The 15802-nt window shown below is 37.9% G+C and overlaps 1 protein-coding gene and 1 pseudogene across 2 annotated transcripts in view; both read right to left on the reverse strand.

The window, feature by feature from the left end:
* LOC116881549 (bile acid receptor-like) overlaps nt 1-15802 on the reverse strand; it is a 73638-nt gene that overhangs the window by 26579 nt on the left and 31257 nt on the right. The window lies entirely within an intron of this gene.
* LOC116881494 lies at nt 32-523 on the reverse strand (annotated as a pseudogene).

Below are 15802 nucleotides of genomic sequence, written 5' to 3' on the forward strand. Positions count from 1 at the left end.
GAATGGTCTGGTAGTTAAGATAAAACACAAGTCAAATGTAATAGAGTAGTCCACAGTCAACAGTGGTGATCTTCTGGTTGGTCTTCCCATTCTTGGACCCAAAGTGTTCCATGGCTTCCACATGCCCTCTTTCACCTTGCCAAAGACCACACACTTGCCATCCAAGCACTCAGCTTTGACAGTGCAGATGAGGAACTGGGAACCATTTGTGTTGGGTCCTGCATTTGCCATGGACAAGATGCCAGAACCCATGTACTTTAGGATGACATTCTCATCATGGAATTTCTCCCCACAGATTTGTTGTCAGCGCCATTTTGGCTGTGAAGTCACCTCCCTGACACATAAATCCTGCACTAATCTTATGAAAGCAGGAAACTTTATAATCAAATCCTTTCTTCCCAGTGCTCAGAGCACGAAAGTTCTCTATTGTCTTTGGAACTTCGTCTGCAAGCAGCTCAAAAGAGATTCAGCCCAAAGGCTCAGAGTCTTCCTCGATGCAGAAGAACACAGTGGGGTTGACCATGGCTAGGCCATGGGGGCGGGTAAGGGGCAATTGGAGGGCCACAGTGTCAAGTTTAAAACTTGAAGTTTTAAAACATTTTTTTATATTACCCTGGCCTGTTTGATACATTCCTATTTCTATAAAATATATGATTTACAATAAAAGTTGTTGACTTTTTAAAAAAGTGAACTGGAGGCAAGGTAGCAAAACACAACAGATAAAAACATTCTCTGTTCATTCGGCTAGAAGTTTAGCTGCATGGAGGAGCAGAAAAGTGGAATGGACTCTAGATTGGGATTGAAGGTCCAGATTTAAGGTTGCTTTTAACATGAAGCAGACTATGTTTGGAAAATGACAGGAATGATGGTAGTGAAGAGGGGAGAGACTAACGATACAGGGAGCCAAAGGAATGATGAAAGCAACTCCAAACAGCTCATCCCATGGGTTCCAACCTACTTGTGGTCTTTTCTCCCTGACCTTCTATCTACCTATGGTCTTTGGACTTACTCAGCCACCCTCCACAACAGTGTCAGCTAATTCCTTGCAATAAATCCCTTCAAATCCCTGGTTCTCCTTCTCTGGCTAAATCCTGACATTGATTTTGATCCTTAAAAAGTCATTGAAGAGGCAATAAAATTATGCACTGGTTCCTATGAAAGCAGAGAGGAGTCACATACTTCCAAAGTGAGATTTCACTGAAACTGTATTTTAAAGAATTATGAAAAATCGGGGCACCTAGGTGGCTCAGTGGGTTAAGCATCTGCCTTCAGCTCAGGTCATGATCTCAGGGTCCTGGGATCAAGCCCCATCTTGGGCTCCCTGCTCAGTGGGGAGCCTGCTTCTCCCTCTTCTTCTGCTGTTCCCCCTGCTGTGCTCTCTCTCTAATAAAAAATAAAAATCTTTTTAAAAGAAGTATTAGGCATGCCTGGGTGGCTCAGTGGGTTAAAGCCTCTGCCTTCGACCCAGGCCATGATTCCAGGGTCATGGATCGGCAAGCCCCACATCAGGCTCTCTTCTCAGTGGGGAGCCTGCTTCCCACCCCCTGCCTGACTCTCTATCTACTTGTGATCTCTGTCTGTCAAATAAATAAATAAAATCTTTAAAAAAGAATTATTAAAAATTAATAAGATAGGAATGGGAGCAGTGGTAAGCTCAAGAGCCAGCTTACTGGAAAAAAACAAACTTGATTTATAGTGTCTGATTATTTCCCAGGTGTACATACTCCCACCATGGCCAATAGCAAGCTACCAACATGATGTTACAGAGTACAGAGTTAGAAAGAAATGGACACAGTTGGCTTTTGTGAGTCCACACCACTAAGTGAAAGGTGGAGGGAAAACAGAATATACAATGAAAAAGTAAACACCAAACTTCTTTCTTCTACAATACACTATCATGGAGAAAAGATCCAGTGGACATGCTTTCCCACACAGTTGTCATTGCAGTAAAAGAACAAAGTTCAGAAGCATGACTGCAGGGTTTGGCAGCTTACCAATAATAAACACCATAATAATAGATTCAACTGACAAACTTCTAGAGATTGTCCTAAAGAAGCAGATAACGTTATTTGCCTAAGATCAATGAAGGCTGAATGCAGAGATGTGATTCAAATCCTAGGCAGTGTACAGAGAATGTTCTTTCCACTATAAAATGCTTCCTCACTACCATATCCTATTGTAAGAACTAAATCAAGAGACTAGAATGTTTAACACCAGGAAAATCCTTATACACCCCCATTAGTATGGGACCAAATTTTTCAGAATCTTTGTAGTAAGATAAAAATATCCATTTGGTTTTGCAGTAATTTAAAAGCCAGTCTCTAACCTATCTATGTATGGTTAATTGATTTGTTACAAAGATGCTAATACCATTCAATGAGGAAAGAATAGACCCTTCAACAAAGGGTGCTGGGACAACTGGATGTCCACAATCAAAAGTACGAAATTGGACCCCTGCTTCATATCATATAAAAAATTAACTCAAAGTGAGTTAATGACCAAAATATAAGAACAAAAACCATAAAACTCTTACAGGAAAACACAAGGATAAACTGACAAGATCCTGGATTCAAGAATGGTTTCTCAGATTTGGCATCAAAAGTTTGAATAACAAAAGAAAATATAGATAAATTGGACTTTATCAAAATTAAAAACTTCTATGCATCAAAGAACAGTCTCAAAAAAGTGAAAAGAAAATCTACAGAATGGGAGAAAATATTTGCAAATCATATATGTAGTATCTAGACTATCAAGAACTCTCACAACTCAAGAACAAAAAAGACAAAAAATTTTTGATTTTAAAAATGCACAAAGGCCAATCAAGAAAATGGGCAGAGGACATGAACAGACATTTCTGCAAAGAAGACACCCAGATGGCCAACAGACACATGAAAAAGTGCCCCACATCATTTGGGATCAGGGAAATACAAATCAAAACCACAATGAGATACCGCCTCACTCCAGTCAGAATGGCTAAAATTAACAAGTCAGGAAATGCAGATGCTGGAGAGGATGCAGAGAAAGGGGAACCCTCCTACACTGTTAGTGGGAATGCAAGCTGGTGCAGCCACTCTGCAAAATAGCATGGAGGTTCCTCAAAAAGTTGAAAATAGAGCTACCCTACGACCCAGCAATCGCACTACTGGGTACTTACCCTAAAGATACAAATGTAGTGATCTGAAGGGGCATGTGCACCCAGATGTTTATAGCAGCAATGTCCACAATAGCCAAACTATGGAAAGAACCTAGATGTCCATCAACAGATGAATGGGTAAAGAAGATGTGGTATATATATACAACGGAATACTATGCAGCCATCAAAAGAAATGAAATCTTGCCATTTGCGACGACGTGGATGGAACTAGAGGGTATTATGCTGAGTGAAATAAGTCAAGAGAAAGACAATTATCATATGATCTCCCTGATATGAGGAATTCAAGAGGCAACGTGGGGGCTTGGGGGGTAGGGAAGGAAAAAAGGAAACAAGATGGTATTGGGAGGGAGACAGACCATAAGAGACTCTAAATCTCACAAAACCAACTGAGGGTTGGAGGGAGTAGGGAGAGTGTGGTCGGGTTATGGATATCGGGGAGGGTATGTGCTATGGTGAGTGCTGTGGAGTGTGTAAACCTGGAGATTCACAGACCTGTACCCCTGGGGCTAGTAATACATTATATGTTAATGAAAAATTAAAAAAAATTTTAAATGCATAAAGGACTTGATTACACATTTCTCTAGAGAAGATACACAGATAACCAACAAAAACATGAAAAAATCAACATCATTAACCACTAGGGAAACACAAATCAAAACCATAATAAAGTACCACTTCAGAGGCCCTAGGATATAGCTGTAATTTTAAAAAATAGTAACTAAGGGAAGCCTGGTAAGTGTCTGCCTTCAGCTCAGGTCATGATCCCAGGGTCATGGGATCAAGCCCCATGTCGGGCTCCCTGCTCGGTGGGGCATCTGCTTCTCCCTGTCCCTCTGCTGCTCCCCCTGCCTGTGCTCTCTCAGTCACTCTCTCTCTCTCATGAATAAAATCTTTTAAAAAGTTGTTTTTAAGTAGTTACTAAGTGTTGGTGAGTGTGTGGAGAAACAGGAACTTTAGTACATTGCTTTAGTACGTTGCTGATGGGAATGTAAAATAGTTCAGTATTATGGAAAATAGTTTAGTGATTCCTCAAAAATTTAAACATAGAATTGCCACACGACCAAGCAATTCTACTCCTAAATACATACCCAAAAGAACTGAAAACAGTTACTCAAATACATGTTCACATCAGCACTATTCACTTTAGCCAAAAGATGGAAACAGTTCAAATGCCCATCAGTAAATGACTAGATGAGCAAAGGATAGTATAAACAAACAATAAAATAGTAATTAAGCCATAAAAAGAAATGAGTACTTGGCACCTGGGTGGCTCAGTTGGTTTGGAGTCTGCCTTCGGTTCAGGTCATGATCCTGGGGTCCTGGGATCAAGTCCAGTGTCGGGTTCCCTGCTCCACAGGGAATCCGCTTCTCCCTCTGCCCCTCCTCCCACTCATTCTCTCAATCTCTCTTTCTTTCTCAAATAATAAATAAATAAAATCTTAAAAATTAAAAAAAATAAATAAATGAGTACAAACTATGGTGGAATGTAGGTGAACCTCAAAAACACTATTAAGTAAGAGAAGGTAGACACAAAAGGTCATATATTGTATGATTCCACTTATATGAAATATCCAGAATAGGTAAATCCATAAAGACAGGATGCACATTGGTGGTTGCCAGGAGCTGGACTGGGCTAAGTGGGGAGTAATAGCTTAATGAGTATGGTCTTTCCTTTTGAAGCGATGAATACGTTTTGGAACTAGATAGAGGTGGTAATTGCAAGACACTGTGAATGTACTAAATACCATGGAAATGTTCTCTTCTTACATGGTTAATTTTAACTTTCATCAATTTCAATTTAAAAACAAGAAAAGCTAGGTTCCAAATTTGGTTCTATAGTTGTAGTTCATATTAAGCAATCGAAAAGAATGTCTCTTAAGTTGTACTGATTTTCATTTTATGTTAAGATTGGGCAAATCCAATTTTGTGTTTTGGAAGTGTTCTGCTGAATTTGAAAACTAAACTAAATGTGGCTTTCACTTCTAAACAAAACAATAAGAAATAAAGTTACAAGATAGGTGGTTTGGTTGGGTTTTTTCCTCAAGGGTTTTAAAATATTTCTGATATTTTAATAGTAAAAGGAAATCATATTTAGTACAGCTGGATCATTTCTACATAATTGGCTTTTCATTCTTGATCTGGTTTTGAACTGTTTACTCCACTTTAGTAATTAACCATTATCAGCTTCATTAATGAAACAGAAACCACCTCCTATAATCATTTATAAAATACTTGTCAAACAAAATTTAAACAAAGAATAGAATCTGGGCAAAGTAACAGCTCTTTCAAATCTACTGCAACTAATTATAAAATATTCTAGTTATTTTGTTGTTGTTTTCCATTTATTATGAAAGAATCCTTCAGGACCTACAGCATTTCTCTTAGCATAGTTATCTGTGTTCTGTGTTCTTTTATACACAAGTGATTATTTTGACAATACTTTTTATCCACTGATGTGAAAAGCTGTGTTTTCAGCTGCTTATTTATATCTATAAATTATAAAAATTGAACTATTTAATCATGCTACCTTTAGAGACATTATTTTCTATTCTACTTAATTTTTAATTGACTGAGTAAAAAAGATCATAGGAGATAGTTTAAGACATATTTCTTAGTTTAAGATATATTTATGAGATTGCACAAGCAAAATTACAGCTTGTATATACAAAAACAAAATTAGATTTAAGTATTCTAAAAGATTGCTCTACTGGCATTTACTAAGAATACCACAAAGTTTTAAATGATTTATAGGAAAACATGCTCTATTTTGTAATCCTTTTCCCCCAAGACTTCATATTTTATAGATTTTAGAATATTATTAATTTAGAAAAATAGAGCAAAAAATTAAAATGTTAACTCAGAATATAAGGGATAATGATGAAATGCAAACGTTATATACATAAATGATGCTAGTGGCAGATCTTCAGTTGAGCATGTTCCTCAAGCTTCTTTTCTAGTTCACAATTGCATTTTGCTAGCTAAAAGTTAACAGTAACAATGGAGCAGCAAGGTTCAATAGGTGATTTAATCTGTGATCTCTTTTTCATTACTATTCCATTAGAATCTTGGTCTGTGGCTTTCTGTGTTCCCAGTGCCCATCACAGGACCTGGCTCATAATGGGTGTTCAATAAGTATTTCTTGTATGAATGAATAAATGAATAAATGAATGAAGGTTGAGTGACTGCTACGCTAACCAGCTTAGCTAACCATCCAGAAACTAAAAGTGAAGATGTAATAAAGTAATGCCTCTAGCATTCAAGAAAGTCGAATACTCAATTAAGGAGCTCATTATCTTCCACCTTCAGTTTTGAATTCAAGATTTCTTTATTCTTATTTTATAGAAGGAAAACTGAGCACTAGTAGTTGACACTTTGTTTATGCATCTGTTAGTGCTTTATCTTCCTGGCCTTTAGTTGTTTTCATTCATATTTATCCAACCAATTAATCATGGATGCCTTATAAGCAAATACCATGTTCATTTTTATTTCCCTGGTGCTTAATACAGTGAATTGCATGTAAGAGATACTAAATAAATGCTTGCTGAACTCAAAGTTGATACTTTTTCTAAAATATTTTCTTCATTTTTATGTCATTTCTATAATATTAATATAGTACAGACCTTTCAGAAGGTACAGACCTTTCAGAAATATGTAAATAATGACATGGGCATTTCTACTTATTTATGACAATATATTTTCAAAATCTTATTGATTATCTCTGGTTTATGAGGAAATGGTTCCAAATATTTATGTCTTCTAATTAGCATTAAATAATTTTATGAAGCTTCTTCATTTGGCTTTTGCAGAATATTATACATTTTTAAAAATCATATTAATACAACAACCAATGAAAAAATTAAATTTTATAACAACCCCAATTTCAAAAGCAGAAAATTTCTCTAATGTTCCAGTTACAATTCTCCTATTTGGGAATTTGGAAGATAAAACTACCCAGTATTTTTTCCATAATACCAGTGAAAAATCTATATGAAAAAATATTACTTCCTCTCCAAAGTGGCAAAGGTAAACAAGCACCTGTTAAGGGTCCTAATTCTGAGACAAAAAAAAAAAAAAAAAAAAAAAAATATATATATATATATATATACACACATACATACACACACACACACACACACACACTAGTTGGTTTAAATAGGCAGGTGAATCTCCTTTGTACAAATTAAAGAATTAGGTGATATCAGGAAGAATTTCAGTCACCATTTATGACACTAACACTTTTTACCTGGAAATTTCCCCATGGTTTTAGACTGTCAGATATTTTATATAAATGCACATTAAAATACAGAATTAAATGCCCTAAATGTTTCTATTATATTTCCTCTTTTCTTTAATCAATATTATGTTTGGCATAATATTATAGAAATGCACATGATTTGCTCAGACTTTTTTTTGGCATAGCCAGTCTGTTTTGTGTGATGTGCCACTGACAGATCAGCTCAGGCTCTAATTTTAAAGGCAAAAAATTATTCACATTTTTAATGTAGTGTTTATGATTACTTGGCACTTCTTGTTACTTTAATGCCAGAGTTAGAAGGGGTCTTTTTTTTTTTTTTAATTATGGAGGAAGATGGTTGCTCTTTCTTGTTACTTAACTAAATCAAGTAATTCTTAGTTAACGGCTCTTCTGAGTCCTGCCAGAATGAACTTGTCTCATTTTGACAAGATGCAGAAGGGGCACTAATAGTTATTAAAAGCATTAAAACATTAACCTTTAGCAACCTCATTTTTCACTAGTACCCACATTTCAGTATTTTATCAAACTGAAGTTAAACACTAAAAATTAGGAAGAACTGATCTTTTCTCTTCAACCTGAAAGAACAAATGTGATAGAAATAAAGGCACTAGAAGGAAGAGATAGTAGAAATATTTGTTTTAGTGTTAACGTAATTCTAGTCCTTATCAATGGTGGAATTAGTGTCAGAGAGGGGATTGTTCTAGAAATATCCACTACAATTATCTTCAGAATTTCAAGATTATAGAACTAACAGTATCAGGACTTGATTTGTTAAACATTATACAAGAATTCCAGATTGAAAAATTTTAAGATCAGAGTATTTTAGATACTGATAGTAGCCCCTGAAATCACAAATTTAATTCAGTTCAATTTTCAGTCATTCACAGCACACCTCAATAGTAGACTCACAACAAATACTATTGCTACCCCAAATCTCTTGCCACCTGACCATAACCAAAGCACTTTCTTGGCTACTAGAGGAATGCCAAGATAAATGCAACATAATTCCTTTTTAGTGGGGGACTAGGACATGTATAGAAGTAACATTACACAGAGTAGAATGTCATAAGTCCTATGCAAACAAAGAATTATGAGGACATAGCAAAGGAAGAAACAAATAATCAGCACAGGCCACAATAAGCATCTGTAGTTGACACTTATCACTCTTACTAGCCACCTGGTATCCGAAATTTTTCATTAATAAAATTCCCTCTCCTTATGATTCTCAGTAAGGCAGAGCCCAACTTCACTACGGAAACTAAAAATGTGACTCTTCTATCTTCCCTTGCACCTAGAATATGGGCCCATGCCTTAGGCTCGACTGATCAGACATTGCCCCCCACTAATTATGCCGATAGCAACAACAGAACAGAATTCCCTGTGGTAGTCACTGCAATTGTAAATGAAGTTCTTGGAGCAGCTGCAGCAAAGATATTCAAAACTGTATGTAGAACAAGTCCAGCCACCTACTGATGAGGACCGTGGTTTTAATGTCTCCACTAGACAAGTTCTGCAATATGATCTAGAACATTGTTACTGGTTGCACAACTGTGAACCTGATTTTCCAGTCTTCCTAGTGTTTCCACAGGCAATGCAATATCCTGAAAATAAATGATCCTCTATTCATACTAACCAGAATTTCTTCCTATAGTTCATAGCTAATAACCTTGGTGGACACAGAACTTAGAAAAAATGGTAGCTGGCTTTTCTTTAGTCATTGTAAGGACCCATTTAGCCAGAGCAATTCCATCTAGGTTAAACAGTGATTTTGTTGTTTATGCAGTAAAACTTAAACTGACCCTGCCGCCCCCCCACCCCCACCAGGGGAACTTACTTAAAAGCAAGTCCAGGAAACCAGTAAAATATGGTCAACCATTCCCTGATAACAGAGCCCAGAATACAAGGATGAGTCAGGCCAGGTGGAGACATCCAATCATTAAAGCTCACATACTATCTCCCTAACTACCAAAGAATGTGGGCCCCGCCTTTTGGGCACCAATTCTGACCAAGGTGATAGGCTAGTTCAAATAGCTACTATAGGTGAATTGTAATTCAATTGGCCACCCGTGTGTGACCTAGCATGACTATGCAACTTACTCTGTGTGTTACAATCTCATTGGCCACCTGTGTGTGGCCAGGCTCAACCACATGGCCTTTGCTCTATAGAAGTTAGTCTGTGAGGCTGGGAGGGGTTGCTCTCTCTGTAAGAGGCCGCCCCGACCGGTAAGTTTGATTCTCTGTGCTGGCGAGAAATAAAGCTTTGCTTGACCTTTGCTTTGTATCGGTCTCGCTCCTTTGATCACGGACCCTAACAGTCATATTTTCACCTGCTGACCAAGCCCAGGATATAAAGCCAGCCCTCTGTCACATACAATATAGAGCAACAGTCCCTAAGTCTAGCTAATTATCAGATTCAAAATGAGCAGCTTTCGAATTCAAGTAATGGAATTTGATCAGGAGAACCGAAGGGCATCATTCATCTATTCCCCAATATTTATTCAGTAGTTACTATTTTTTCAGGCATTCTGCAGTTGCTAGGGATCAATAGTGGCAAAACAAACATTCTCTCTATTCATAGAGGTGACTATCTTGTGAGGAAATAGAAAGTAATCTCATAATCATCCTGATGAATACATCATTATAAATGAAATAAATGCTCCGAGATGTAATAAAGGAATCTAACCAAAACTAAGATTTTACAAGGTTTCCTGATGAAAGATGTTTGAATTAAGATCTAAAAGATGAAAAACGTTTCTCTTGGGCCTTGAAGGATCTCAAGCAGAGATGAAAGTGTCAGGTGAGTACAAAAACATTAATTCAGGGGCACCTGGGTGGCTCAGTGGGTTAAGCCTCTGCCTTTGGCTCAGGCATGATCTCTGGGTCCTGGGATCAAACCCCGCATCAAGCTCTCTGCTCTGCAGGGAGCCTGTTTCCCTCTTTCTCTCTGCCTACCTCTCTGCCTTCTTGTGTTCTCTCTCTTTCTGTAAAATAAATAAATAAAATATTTTTTAAAAATTAATTCAAAAAGATACATGCACACCCCTATGTTTATTACAACATTATTTATAATAGCCAAGATATGGAAGCAACCTATGTGTCCATCAGTAGACAAATGGATAAGGAAGATGTGAGACACACACACAATGTGATATTGTACAGCAATGAAGAAGGTTGAGATTGTGCTATTTCAGACAACATGGATGGATCTGGCGGGTATTATGCTAAGTGAAATAAGATAGATTGAGAAAGACAAATACCATATAATTATAAGTTGAATCTAGGGGTGTCTGGCTGGCTCAGTCAGGAGAGTATGCAACTCTTGACCTTGGGGTCATGAGTTTGAGCCCCACACTGGGTGTAGAGATTACAAAGAAAAATGAACTTAAAAAAAAAAACTAGCATAAAAAAATTTTAAGAACAAAACAAAGGTAAATAAAATTTTAAAAACAAATGAATAAACAAAAAAAAAAAAGCAGAATCAGACCTATAAACACAGAGAACAAACTAATGCCAGGGTGAAGGGGAGTTGGGGGTTGGGCAAAATGGGTGAAGCGGGTTGGGAGATACAGGCTTCCTGTTGTGGAATGAATAAATAATGGAATGAAAGGTACAGCATAGGGAATATAGTCCACGATATTGCAATACTCTTGCAAATGACAGATGGTAGCTAACATGTGATAAACATAGCATAATGTATAAACTTGTCAAATCACTATGTTATACACCTGAAACTAATGTAACATTGTGTATCAACTATACTCAAAAGAAGTTTATTGAATACATCACAAGGGAGCAGCAGGCAGAACGTCTGAGGAGAGCTGTCTGCCCCTAGGTAGTTTGTGGGAGTGGTTTTTAAAGGGGGAAGTTGAGGAGGCATGGTGGCATATGGAATTCTCCCTTTTTCGGTAACTGTGCCTGGTTGCAAGTAGCCCATTGGTCAGTGCAGGCCTATGGATAGGTTGAAATGGGGCCCCTGACAGGCTGGTTTGTATCCAGCTAGGGGCTCTTTGTAGACCCTTTCCACACTCTATTGCTCAAGTCTGTTTGCCAAAAAGAGGACTCTATACTTTGCAGGATGTTTTTAAGAAGTCAATTTCTTTAAAAAAAAAAAAAAAGAAGTCAATTTCTAGATCCTCAAGAAGCCTTTTTTAAAATAATTGATATGTCTTAGAATGAGCATATGTTCATAATAATAATTCTATTCTACAAAAGAAATACATATCACTCATCCAACGCAGAACTTACCATGGTATTTTCCTTGGGTTATACTTCCAGAGCAGCAAACAAAAGCATAAGTGAAAATGCTAGTTTGGGGAAAATCTTCCTTAACAATGCATCAAAGCACAAAAACCCATAGGGACTCTTATCTTTCTTAGTATGGCCTGGCATTAGAGATTGGGTATTTTGGCCCACATTGGGGTATTCTGAATTTGGAACAAATGAAACAGTATAAAATTTAAGTGTTATTCTTTTAAATATAAATTGAATGTATATTTAATATCTATTTTACATATACTTATATATAATATATAGAGAATATTAGTGGTACATGCAAGGTTTTTTTTAGATACACTGGCTAAACCTAGGGATAAATACTGTATTTTATTCAATTAACTATTAAAGCCAAATTTATCAAATCATATGATTAAATATTTATTCCAGTCAATTCTTATCTTATAAAATGTTTACTATTTCCTACCTAACTTTCTGAAAAAATAAAAGTATTTATGTTTTTGGTGAAAAATCATAGAAGACAACTTGAAAATGATTAAGTAGGTCAACATTTTTTCAACTATCTTATAGAGAGCTCACACACACAAATGTGTAAGGAAAGAGTTGCATTCATCTTTGGGTGTGAACGGTGACCATATTTTTATTTGGCAAGCACTGTATTTTTTCAATGTTGTAACCTGAATGCCTTTAGGAGGTAGGGCTGCGGGGAGGAGGCAGACTCCCTTGAATTCACCTTTACCATAAGACCCTTCTCTCCCTACTATTAGCACCCAGCTCAATTAACTCATTCACAGTTCCCGTCTGGTCCCTCTTAGTCTTTAAGTTTACAACTCCTAAAATAGTATGTATTTGGAATAATACATAGAATTATTCCAAGTTGTTGTTGAGAGACAATTCCCCAGGGATGGCTTACATATCCACACATCTTGTAATCGATATACTTACTCGCTTTGTTCATACTATCTTTTCTAAGATGTTTGAATGGCAAACAGCCTTCAAAGAGAAGATAGTGCCTCCGTCCAGATCCAAAGGGGGGCATACTTACTACTCACATGCTTGCTACTCATTATAAAAGATACATTTCCCTAACTCCAGATTCTGCTCCTATCACCTCTCTCTAGAGGTGCAGGTGTCTTCTAGTCCTCTATGTCATCTTGGGAATTGAGGATTGGGGAAAAGCACAAAAGTGTTGATATTCTGGCTACTGTGACTGCAGAGTGAAAAACAGCCCTTCGTCTCTGACCCACGAGTTTCCAGCACAGTTCCCTCTAATCTTTTAGGTGGTTCTCTCTCAAGCCTCAGGCAATTTCCTCACAGTCTGTGCTGATCAGTCCTTGGCTGAAGAATTTAAGGGGATATTTTGCAGATCTAGGGACAGGACTAGAGTAAGGCAAGCAAGGTGCCCAGGATCAAAAATCTGAGAAGGTCCTAACTCTCAGGTTCAAACAGGAAGCTAGGAATGAGTACCTCCTTGAAGTCTGTGGTCTGGGCATCTCTCTCGCCTCACCCTAGTCCTGCCTCACCCTAGTCCCAGCTCTGTCCCCAGATCCAGAGTGCTCTCATTGCTCTTGTGTCCCTCTCTCTCCCTCCCTCACTTCTCTCCCCACCCCTCCTCCCTCCCTCGATTACCCACCCTCTCCTTCTTCCTCTGTCTCTGTTTCTCTGTCTCTCGAGGGTTTCTCCTCTCCCATACTCAGCCCATTTAACTCTGGGATGCCTTGACCTCCCTAGACTCCCTGCACTTTTTCTTCAGCTCAGGGTGCCTGGGTAGCTCCTCCCTGTGCTGTTTCTGGAATCTCTCTGCAGTTAGTTAAATGGGGGCAATCATAAGGCTCTCCTTGCTGATTTCCCTTCTCTCAGGATCACTCTCCTATGTTGGCTGATATCAAATGTCTTGAAAATCATTGTTGCATATATTTGGTGCAATTTTTTAGTTGGTTCAAAACAGGCAGGAGGGTGAACCTGGTCCTCATTACTACATATCAGCTGAAGGCCAAAGTCTTGAGTTCTGTTTTGATTGCTTGGCATTTTACTGTCCATGCTGTGCAACAAAACATGTTCAGTGGATTTTGGTACTTGGGCTGTCCGAAGCATCAGACACCAGCAGTCTTCGACTGATGAGCTGTCTTAAAGAGGCAGAATTGCTATGTGGCCCCTGAGGAAAGGAAATTTCCCAGGAATCTGGATAGATAACTGTTCAGGGTAAGCTGATATCTGCAGTAATGACTGAAGAGTATCATGACAGGACGTATGTTTCCAGCCCTATGGTCAGTTTTTCTACTTCTGCCTCATCTTAGAACTGTTTTCTTTATGAGTCATTTCTCCATAAGCTGACTAGTTCTACAGATCAATTTCCTGTGCTGTTGAACCTGGAAATCATCCCAGACGGGCACAGTCAGTCTACTTATGGGCCAGGCACTGTACTTGGTTCTTTGTATACATTGCCTCTTGAATTTCCACGACCATAATGTTACATAGGTACTAGTGTAATACTGATTCTACAGATGAGGGACATAAAGTTCTGAAAATTTAAATGACTTACTTTCTCAGGGTTACACAGCTGATAGGTGTTTATCCAAATAAAATCTTGGTATATTCAACTCCAAGGCCCATATAGTAGTTCAGGAAGGAATAGGTTAACACAGGAGATAAACTGGACTATCCTCCTCAAAACACTGATCACAGTAGGGTGCCTGGCTGGCTCAGTCAGTGGAGCATGCCACTCTTGCTCTCCAGGTTGTGAGTTCAAGCCCCATGTTAAATGTAGAGATTACTTAAAAATAAAAGCTTAAAATGCAAAAACAAAACAAAAAGCACTGATCACAGCATAGCATAACATAGATATGTTTAATCACTGTGTCGTGCACCAGAAACTAATGTAACATGTGCGTCAACTATACTCAAATTTTTAATTTAAAAAGGGGGGACACCTGGGTGGCTCAGTCATTAAGTGGCTGCCTTTGGCTCCAGTCATGATCCCAGGGTCCTGGAATTGAGCCCCCGCATTGGACTCCCTGCTCAGCAGGAAGCCTGCTTCTACCTCTCTCACTCCCCCTGCTTGTATTTCCTCTCTCACTCTCTCTCTCTCTTTCTCTGTCAAATAAATAAATAGATAAATAATCTTTAAAAAAAGAAAAAAACACTGACCACAATACGGATAGCCTTATGACCACAGAAAAGAAAGATGCCTGAGATAAAAACCATAATCCTCACTTCCTACGAGCAACCTGTTAGAACTTCTTGGCTTATTCTTGAACATGGCCTGTCTTATACAAGACCAACAAAAGAATAGACAGACTAAGCTGATTAATCCACCAGGGGAGTGTTATGGCATAAATGTAAGACTACTGTTTAGTTCTCATCTACAGGGACATACAACCATCCATCAGGGAGAAAATCATGGAAATGGGCAAAAGGGAGTAGCTAGAAATAGAAGTCCATGGGTATCTTGCAAACCCCAAATGGCCAAGGACACAGCCCTCTAATTTTTAGCTAGATCAATAAAGTCAAATACAATAAAGGCATTTAAGACTATGGAGAGAGTCACAGGGAGTTGAATCTAAAATGAATTCCTGTTCTATGAGATGACAGAGCTTCAGAGGAGACTCAATTATCCAAGATACATTGCAGGAATGTTTCTTCAATAACTGAAACATAGGATAATAAAATATCTTCAGGATAGTCTCTAAATGAGAGATTAGACTGAAGTCTCAGAAGGAAACTAACATAAGTATTTTAAGTGTTTACAGGCTCAATCATTTATTGGCAACCCAAATACACACTGTATTCTCTTTTTCCTAGATGATTAAGAATAACTGTTAAATAAGATTTGGAAAATAGAACTTCCCCTATGCTTCAATGGATAATATTTTATATTACTCCTTAAATCAATGTAAAATGCCTAAGAAAATAAGGGCACCTGGGTGATTCTGTCAGATAAGCATCAGACACTTGGTTTTTACTTAGGTCATGATCTCAGGGTTGTGAGATTGAGCTCTGCATGGGGCTCGGCACTCAGAGGGGAGTCTGCTTGAAATTCTTTCCTTCTCCCTCCCCTCCCCCACCCTACTCTTCCTCACCCTCTTGTCCCACATGCACTCTCTCTCTCACTAAAATAAAATAAATAAAATCTTTAAAAAATAAAATAAAGTAAAATGCCT

Source organism: Lontra canadensis, unplaced genomic scaffold (genome assembly GCF_010015895.1).
Source record: "Lontra canadensis isolate GAN:19392208 unplaced genomic scaffold, GSC_riverotter_1.0 scaffold75, whole genome shotgun sequence".
Classification (NCBI taxonomy): domain Eukaryota; kingdom Metazoa; phylum Chordata; class Mammalia; order Carnivora; family Mustelidae; genus Lontra; species Lontra canadensis.